Genomic DNA, 7712 nt, shown 5'->3' with positions numbered 1-7712 from the left:
CGACCTTTTGAATCATCGCCGGCGCTGCCGATTGGCCGGGCCCCGTGGCGCGTCCGGCCCGCCCGCTCGAGAGCGTCCGGAGTCCCCACCCGGCTTATCTTGGGCGCCCAGGCTCAGCGTCGCGCTCTGGCCCGCGCCCTCCCGCGGACTGTCCCTGGCGGCGGTCTGTGGGGAAGATGGAGCTCACCCTACCGCCGAGCAGAAGCGTCCCGGGCTGTCAAGCCGCGCCCGGTCCGTGTGTAACCCCGGGAGCGAGGGAAAGGCGCTCGGAAATCGAGCTCGCGGGCGCAGGTCCAGGCCCGAGTCCCAAACTTTTCCCCTCTCTCCCTGCTGTTGCTACTTTTGGTTGTCTGTTCCCTTCCTCTCGGGTTGAGCGTTCAGAGAAGTTCGTTAACCACCACCACCTCGCAGTGCTGTTAGTAATGGTGTTTCTAACATCCCTTATTACTTGTGAGTGGGTTCAGATGCAGGGCTGAGCACGCCTTTTCATGCGCAGCCTAGCTTCAGGTGCTGTCATCTTAGTTAAAAACAAAACAAGCTCTTCCTCACAGCTTGAGCGAGTTCCCCTGAGCCCTTCCTGAGAACAAGTGCTGACACCGAATCGTCGTCATTGCCTTCGGGTTTGTCCTAGGTGGAAATCCGGACCACGGGCGTTTGCGTTGTATTTCATAGTTAGAAATCCTCTAAACGTGAATCTTGGCAGATCCCTTAAAGCCACAGCTCTTAAGGATGAATCCTGTTCAGAGTTCTGCAGCAAATAATGCAAAAAGGAAAACACCATGCAGTGGGAGACCTTAAATATAAATGCTATTTTTCATTCCAAAGAAATTCTTCATTTCTCACATTTTTTATCCAGATCCAAGGGGTTTTTTGTTTGTTTGGTTTTTGTTTTTTTGGTTTCCTTTACAGCATGTGTTTCCTGTATAAGTATTTAACTTACAAAATAAAAGATGAGGGCTGGAGAGATGGCTCAGTGGTTAAGAGCATTGCCTGCTTTTCCAAAGGTCCTGAGTTCAATTCCCAGCAACCACATGGTAGCTCACAACCATCTGTAATGAGGTCTGGTGCCCTCTTCTGGCCTGCAGACATGCACACAGACAATGTTGTATACATAATAAATAAATATTAAAAATGAGGGAGGAAAACCCCTTATTGTAAACATAGGTCCATACTATAAACTTCAAAGGGTCTCTTCAAAAGAAAAGGGTGTAAATGAGGTAGGTCAGACGATAAGGATTGCAAGAATAAGGACCCTGTGAGCAGTTCAGATCCTCAGCACCCAAATAAACAAAACAAGAGGCAGATGCTCCCGGACAGCTGTAATCCTAGAGCTGGGGCAGATGTGGCTGGGGACAAACAGATTCCCCTGGACACAGTCGGTGAGAGCTAGGATTTGTGAGACACCCTGTCTCAAAGAATAAGGTGAAGAACAGTGGGGAAGAAAACTGACAATATTTTCTTTGGCCTCCGTAGACACACACACAAGCTATATACAGCAAGACTGTCAATGAATCCCTCGTGCTTTCTATTCACTCAAAATGTTCGCTTGCTTATAGGCAAGGATATAGGCAGGGATGAGTACTGCAGAACTCATCCCTGTTTTTTTCTTAACATTAACTTTTAAATTTTGAATTTTGTTCATTAGTGAGTCAGAAGGGGAGACACATGGGTCTGGACCCCCTAGTTAGTTGTGAGAATTAGCCACAGTTATTGGTGGGAAATGCAACTGGCAATGATTGCATATAACTGTCCTATTTCAGATTCACTGAGTCACCATTTGCAATCAGAACTTCCAGATAGATGAGGTGGTGTTTTCAATACACACTGATATCACATGTGTATCAATACATTTTAATGGATTCTAGAGGGCTTTATCTAAGCATCTAAATCCTTTGGTCCCACCCCCATAACTGGCACATAGGTGTGAGTTGTATCCTCCAGCATCCTCACTGCAGCCTAACCATTTAAACCACCAAGTTCATCTTTGTTTTTTCCTTAAGAGTTGGAGGTAGAAGACAAACCGCTTACCCACCCATGAGTCAGCCATGCCACAGCAGCACCTGATCAGTTAACCCTCGAAATCCTTTCACCACTCAAGATGTATTTATTTGCAAATTTATTTTAAACATTGTCTGATGGATAACTTAGAAGTTAAAATTTATATATATGTGTGTGTGGTGTGTGTGTGTGTGTGTGTGTGTGTGTGTGTGTGTGTGTGTGTTTGGATGTGTTCTGAGTGGGGTTTTCTGCAGGAAAAATATCCCAACTTCAGCAGGAAACGGGAGAGTCATTCAGAGCTCTTGCATGCCGGATTTGGAGCAGAGATGGCAGCCTCTAGTTCTTCCCATGCATGTGCTCTATAACCCCACCTCCACCCCATCAGTTCTCCAGCGTCTCCACAGGCTGACCCTTCCATTCCCATTCTAGAATGTTCCCGCTTTCCCCGAGGACAGCATCCCAACAAAACTTCACCAAGTATTTCCCACAGTCACATGGCCCTGTGTGTGTCACTCGTGGAACATAGAAAAACCAGTCTACGCTCTTTGTATCTATGCCCATTAAGTTCATGAGTAGAGCTGCTAATTGTGAAACTGTGTCCTTGTGTCCTGCAGAAAGCCAGCTCTCCTCGAGCTTCCAGCAGCCTGGAGTGAGGTCACACAGAGAAACCCTGTCTGCGGAAGAGAAGAAAGAAGCAGCAGCGGCAATGGAGCAGTCCTGCGATGACCTGCTCCCACCCCAGAGTGGGTGAGGAAACCTCAGGCGTCTCTGGCTTCTGCAGCTGATCCTGCTGGCCCTTGGTGGGACATTGCCCTCAGCTGTGCTAACTGGTCTTTGTTTTGTTGTGTGGCCTGGCAGGCCAGGAATTCTTTAAGTTGAGCAGACTGACTTTGAACTCACAGAGACCCACCTGCCTGCTGGTATTAAAGCCTCGCACCACCATGCTGGGCTGCTACTCACCTTTGCTCTCTTCCCTCCACCCTGGCCTTGCCCTTGGCACCGTCATTTCCCTTAATCCAGACCGTGGAATTGAATGTTTCTTTTTAAACCTACCGTGTATCTCACGAGGAGGTCAGGTCCTGATCCCAAACACCTGGCTTGTTTGGCGGGGTTACACACTGCTCATCCCGGAGGACAGGCTCCTCCCACCCACCCACCAGGTGGAGGGAGAATGAGAAACCCTGTGTTTGTAAAGCATCATTACTCTGCGGTAAGCTGCCAGACCGCAGTGGGAGGGTGGAGCACATCGGTCCAATGCTGCCAGTACTGAGGCCCTGACGCCATCCCCAGCACCACTACATAATGACATAATGACAACTACTGTATTATGTCTTCACTCTGGGTGAAGAGAAGGCCAAGTCCCTCGTTAATATTTGGCACTTAAATTTACCTCCCATGATCTCTACACCCCTATCACTAAACTACTCCCTATCCTTTGACCCTTTGGCAGCAGTGGAGTCAGAGTAGAGAAGGGGAAAGAGGTAGTGGGCTGGTGTCTAGGGAAGCCCTACTGTGTGCCACTGCGTCCCTTATCTCAGTGAACACACTGCCATCTCCATGTGTACTGTGAGAAAACAGACTCAGAGACGTTAACAAAACTTCCCAGGACCACATTTAGCACAAAAATACTATGATAGAAACTCTAGCCTGAGATCTGAGGAAGCCAAGGACCCCAAAACATGTTTACTCCACCGTGCACTCACCTGGTTCCTACCCACTGACATCTGTGGGCACACGTCACATCTGGTACCAGATGTTCCAGGTGGGCTCTCCCAGGTCGTCAGAAAGTAGTGTCCGCATTTGGGGACCCCATACATTGGACTCACCTGGCCCTCACCTCTGGGTTCCTTCCTCCTGACTCTTACCTCAGCTTCTTTCTGTCCCCCATCCTGGCTCATGGGGAGATTGACTGCCTTCCCTTCCAGGCACTGCCTCCGAAACCCCACATTTAGCGCCGAGCACTGTAATCTTCGTACTATTTATAGTACAATACTCAGTGTGATTAAATCTATCTCAAACATGTTTGAGGGTGATGATAAAATATTTGAGATGAATATTTAAAGTCATATTTGCATAATTAATCTTCATTCATTTCTCTTCATCTAACTTGAACAAGAAAGACTGCCTGTTAACTGATAGAGGAGGATTGTTTCATGCCCAGAACAGCCTGGTATAAAGCGTGAATTCTTGTCTCTAAAACCCTATTGAGGGCGTAATAATACATTAATTTTTGTTCTGGTGATGATGAAGATGGGAGTGTGTGTGGTGGACAAGAGCACTGGGGCATCCATGTGAAGGCAGTTTTCTCCTTCCACCTACATGTGAGTTGCAGGGTTTGAACTCTGGTCATTAGACTTGTGTGGGAAGCACCATCTGGAAGGCCCTGAATTATTTTATCCATTGCACATGCACGCTGTGCTTTGGAAAGTGTCCCCAAAGATCCCTGTGTTAGAATCTTCCCTACTGGTGAGGTTTCAGGAGATGGTAGGATTTTATCAGGTAGAGCCCAGGAGGCTTTCTTTTGTTTTGTTTTCAAGGTAGGGTTTCTCTGTGTAGCCACGGCTGTCCTGGAACTCACTCTGTAGACCAGGCTGACCTCGAACTCAGAAATCTGCTGCCTCTGCCTCCAGAGTGCTGGGATTAAAGGCATGCTCCACAACACCTGGGGAGTCTATGAGGTTTTAAGTGTTGCCTTTAGGAGAATTGTGGGCCACAGTCTCTGTCTCCTCTTCTTAATTGTTTTCTCCTCTTCCTCCTTCATTTTTTAAATTTTTTTTCATTTTCTCGCCAAAAGCCACAAGGCGAGTAACTTTGCCCTACCCATACACTTCCCACCGTGGTTCACTGCCTTGCCACAGGCCCAAGAGCAACTGGCCATGAACCAAAACCATAAACCAAAAGAAACCTTTCGTCCTTTTAGGATGATTTAGCTCAGGTATTCGTGAAGGCAACTGAAAGCTGACTAGCAGCACACAGGTGAAAATGGCGAGCGATATCCGTGAGTGTCTCTTTAAATTACGTTTAAACTTAAATTTGATTTGAAATCCAATTGCGACAAAGATTCAATTGAAAGTTACATTGTTGAATTAACAGCCCTAAAGAGTTGGCAGAAGTAGTTCAGCAGGAAAAGTGCGTATTTGCTTGTACTTCTTCAGTCTTCTTTGGCTTTTTTGTTTGGTGGTAGTAAGGATAGATAGCATTTAGGACTTTGAGTTTACCAGACAAACAATTTATTGTCAGACTTTTATGCAAAAGTTCCCCAAACTGGCCTTTAACTCACTCTGTAGCCCAGGCCATCCTGGAACAGGTGATCCTCCTGCCTCAGCTTCAGGCCTGAGACCCCGGGCTGAGCGCTCAGTCTTTGCTTGCTTCCCACAGAGCAGGCCGGGTTCCAGAATCCTAGGGCTGTAGCCCAGGAACATAATCCCTGCTTATCTCTCCAAATGCCTAACTCACTAATAGCTACCCTAGCTACCCACAGTGCTCCTCACAGAAATTCTCTCCTCAGCAACACTCTAGTCAGGCACTCTTCCGCTTCCTTCCTCCCCTTCTTCCTCTTCCTGTTTCTTCTCTTCTTTCTTTCCCCTTGCTATTTCTCCTCTCCCCTTTTGGTTTTTGATTTTGGTGTTGTTTGGTTTGCTTTCGGCGTTTTGGTTTAGCCACCTTCCTGACGAGGCCTCAGCATTGACCTATAAAGTCTTGGGCAAGTGCTAACAGTTCCCAGGATCCCAGACCACATCACTAAGAACCACCATGTCCTCCTTTAAAGGGTCAAGCTGAGAAAACTCAAAGCTGTTGGGAAAACTTGCTATTTGTTCCAGGAATAACAGAAAACAAAGTCCCTAGCTCCCTCCCCGTAAAAGGACCAGCAACCCCCACTCCAAGTTTTTGATAATTCTCACTTATCTGATACTTGTCTATTTGGTTGTTAAGACTGGAACTCCTTCTATAACTCAGGCCATATTTGAACTCACTGTCCTCCAACCTTGGCCTCCTGAGTGCTGGGGTTACAGGCATGTGCCACCAGACCCAGCTAGAAAACCATTTTGTTTCTGGTGGCGAACGGGTTAACAGAATGCCAGCGAAGCCTAGTTAATTCATGTGGGTTCTGAGGAGGAAAGAGAAGCCACAGCCGCGGTTAATCAGGCACAGTTTGGCAGGGCAGGTGTTTTAGACACAGAAGCCTTCAGAGGACAATGTTGCATCTTTTGAAGCAGGCCCAGAAGTGCTGGAACTTGATGGTAGTGCATTTATCTAGCAGGTACAAGGCCCTGGGAGCAACACATACACACATACACACACACATACAACACACACTCATACAGAGGCAGGGACAGAAAGAAAATTTTGAGGCTGTAGGAATAGGAGAGACTCTCAGCTGCTGAGAATCAAGAATTCCAGCACAAATGGCTTCTGTTAGAAGCCTTTCTCCTTTCCCAGCCTTAAGCCTGCAGTCTCCGAGGAATCTTACCAGAAACTCCCTACAGGAGGGAACAGATCCTAACCCCTAGGGGCAACCTCATTGGCTCCAGGTTTTATCTTATCAGATTGAAATCGCAGAGCCACCCTATAATTTAAAAAAAAAAAAAATCTTATCAACCCTTGGAGAGGGTTTTGGGAGAGCCCCCAAAATGATAGCCATGGCTAAGCCATTTACCTGTGATTCTCCCTGGAGATATTTGTTTTTATCTGTAGATGAGTGTGCTGCCTGCCTATTTGTGCACACAGGAAGGAATCAGATCCCTGGAACAGGGCTGTGGGCTACTGTGTGGTTTCTGGGAACTGAACTCATAGAATCCTCTAGAAGAACAAGAGCTCTTATCCATTGAGCCATCTCTCCAGGCTTCAGCTGTTTTAATGTGTGTTAGGCAGATCTGGTCCCTGACAGAACACCCGAGAGACTAGCTTGGCGGCACGTGTTAGCTAACCGTAACAAACCACTGGACCGAAGAGGCGAAACACAAGAGGAACTGCTTACCTGGCTCAGCTTCACGAGAAGCACTAGGCTGTTCACTCCCAAGTACCTCGTTGGGTTAGGGAGCTAAGTGACTCACTTGCTCCAGCAAGGCCGCCAGAAAAGAGCGAGCAAGTGCCACCAACCGGGTGCCAAGGTTTCCAACCGGTGAGCCTACGGGGGACGTTTTGCGTTCTGATCATGACAAGGAGAAATAGTTTGTTTTGGTTCGTAGTTTCAGAGAGAGGATCTGGGGATAAGAGAGACCCTTTGGGGGCCCACAAGATGGCTCAGCAGGTAAAGGCTCTTGCCACCAAACCTGACACCTGCGTTCCATCCACCAGACCCAGATTGAGGGAAGGAAGGAAGCAAGTCCTGAAGGTTGTCTTCTAATCTCCAAAACGGCATCCTAGTACACGCATGTATCTGCACGACACGCTAAATAAATGCTATCTATTTATTTATTTTGAGACAGGATCTCTCTAAGTAATTCTGGCTTTCCAAGAATTCTCTATGGAGACTATGCTGGCCTTGAACTCACAGAGAGGTGCCTTCCTCTGCTTCCCTGACGCTGAGATTAAGGTTGAATACACCTTTTAAAATGTAAGCAGATGATGGTGAGCTCTTCAAAAAACAAGCCACAGTGACCTACTTCCTCCAACCAGACTCCGCCTTCTAACAGCCTGTGAAGTTGTGGGCTTGTGAAGACAGCATTCACCTCAGATACAGAGAGCTGTGAGTCGTTAGCACTCCGTGGTCC

At 47.4% G+C, this 7712-nt stretch overlaps 1 long non-coding RNA gene across 1 annotated transcript; it reads left to right on the top strand.

Moving 5' to 3' along the window:
• The first annotated feature begins 77 nt into the window (after window positions 1-77).
• Window positions 78-4064, top strand: LOC125403881 (uncharacterized). The gene is made up of 2 exons (XR_007233100.3): window positions 78-231; window positions 2613-4064. It is a non-coding gene; the product is annotated as an uncharacterized LOC125403881 (long non-coding RNA).
• The last annotated feature ends 3648 nt before the right edge of the window (window positions 4065-7712 follow it).

The sequence above is a fragment of the Myodes glareolus genome, chromosome 5 (genome assembly GCF_982192425.1).
Source record: "Myodes glareolus chromosome 5, mMyoGla1.1, whole genome shotgun sequence".
Lineage (NCBI taxonomy): Eukaryota > Metazoa > Chordata > Mammalia > Rodentia > Cricetidae > Myodes > Myodes glareolus.
The sequence above is the reverse complement of the archived record's forward strand: the minus strand, read 5'-3'. Positions and strand labels throughout refer to the sequence as shown.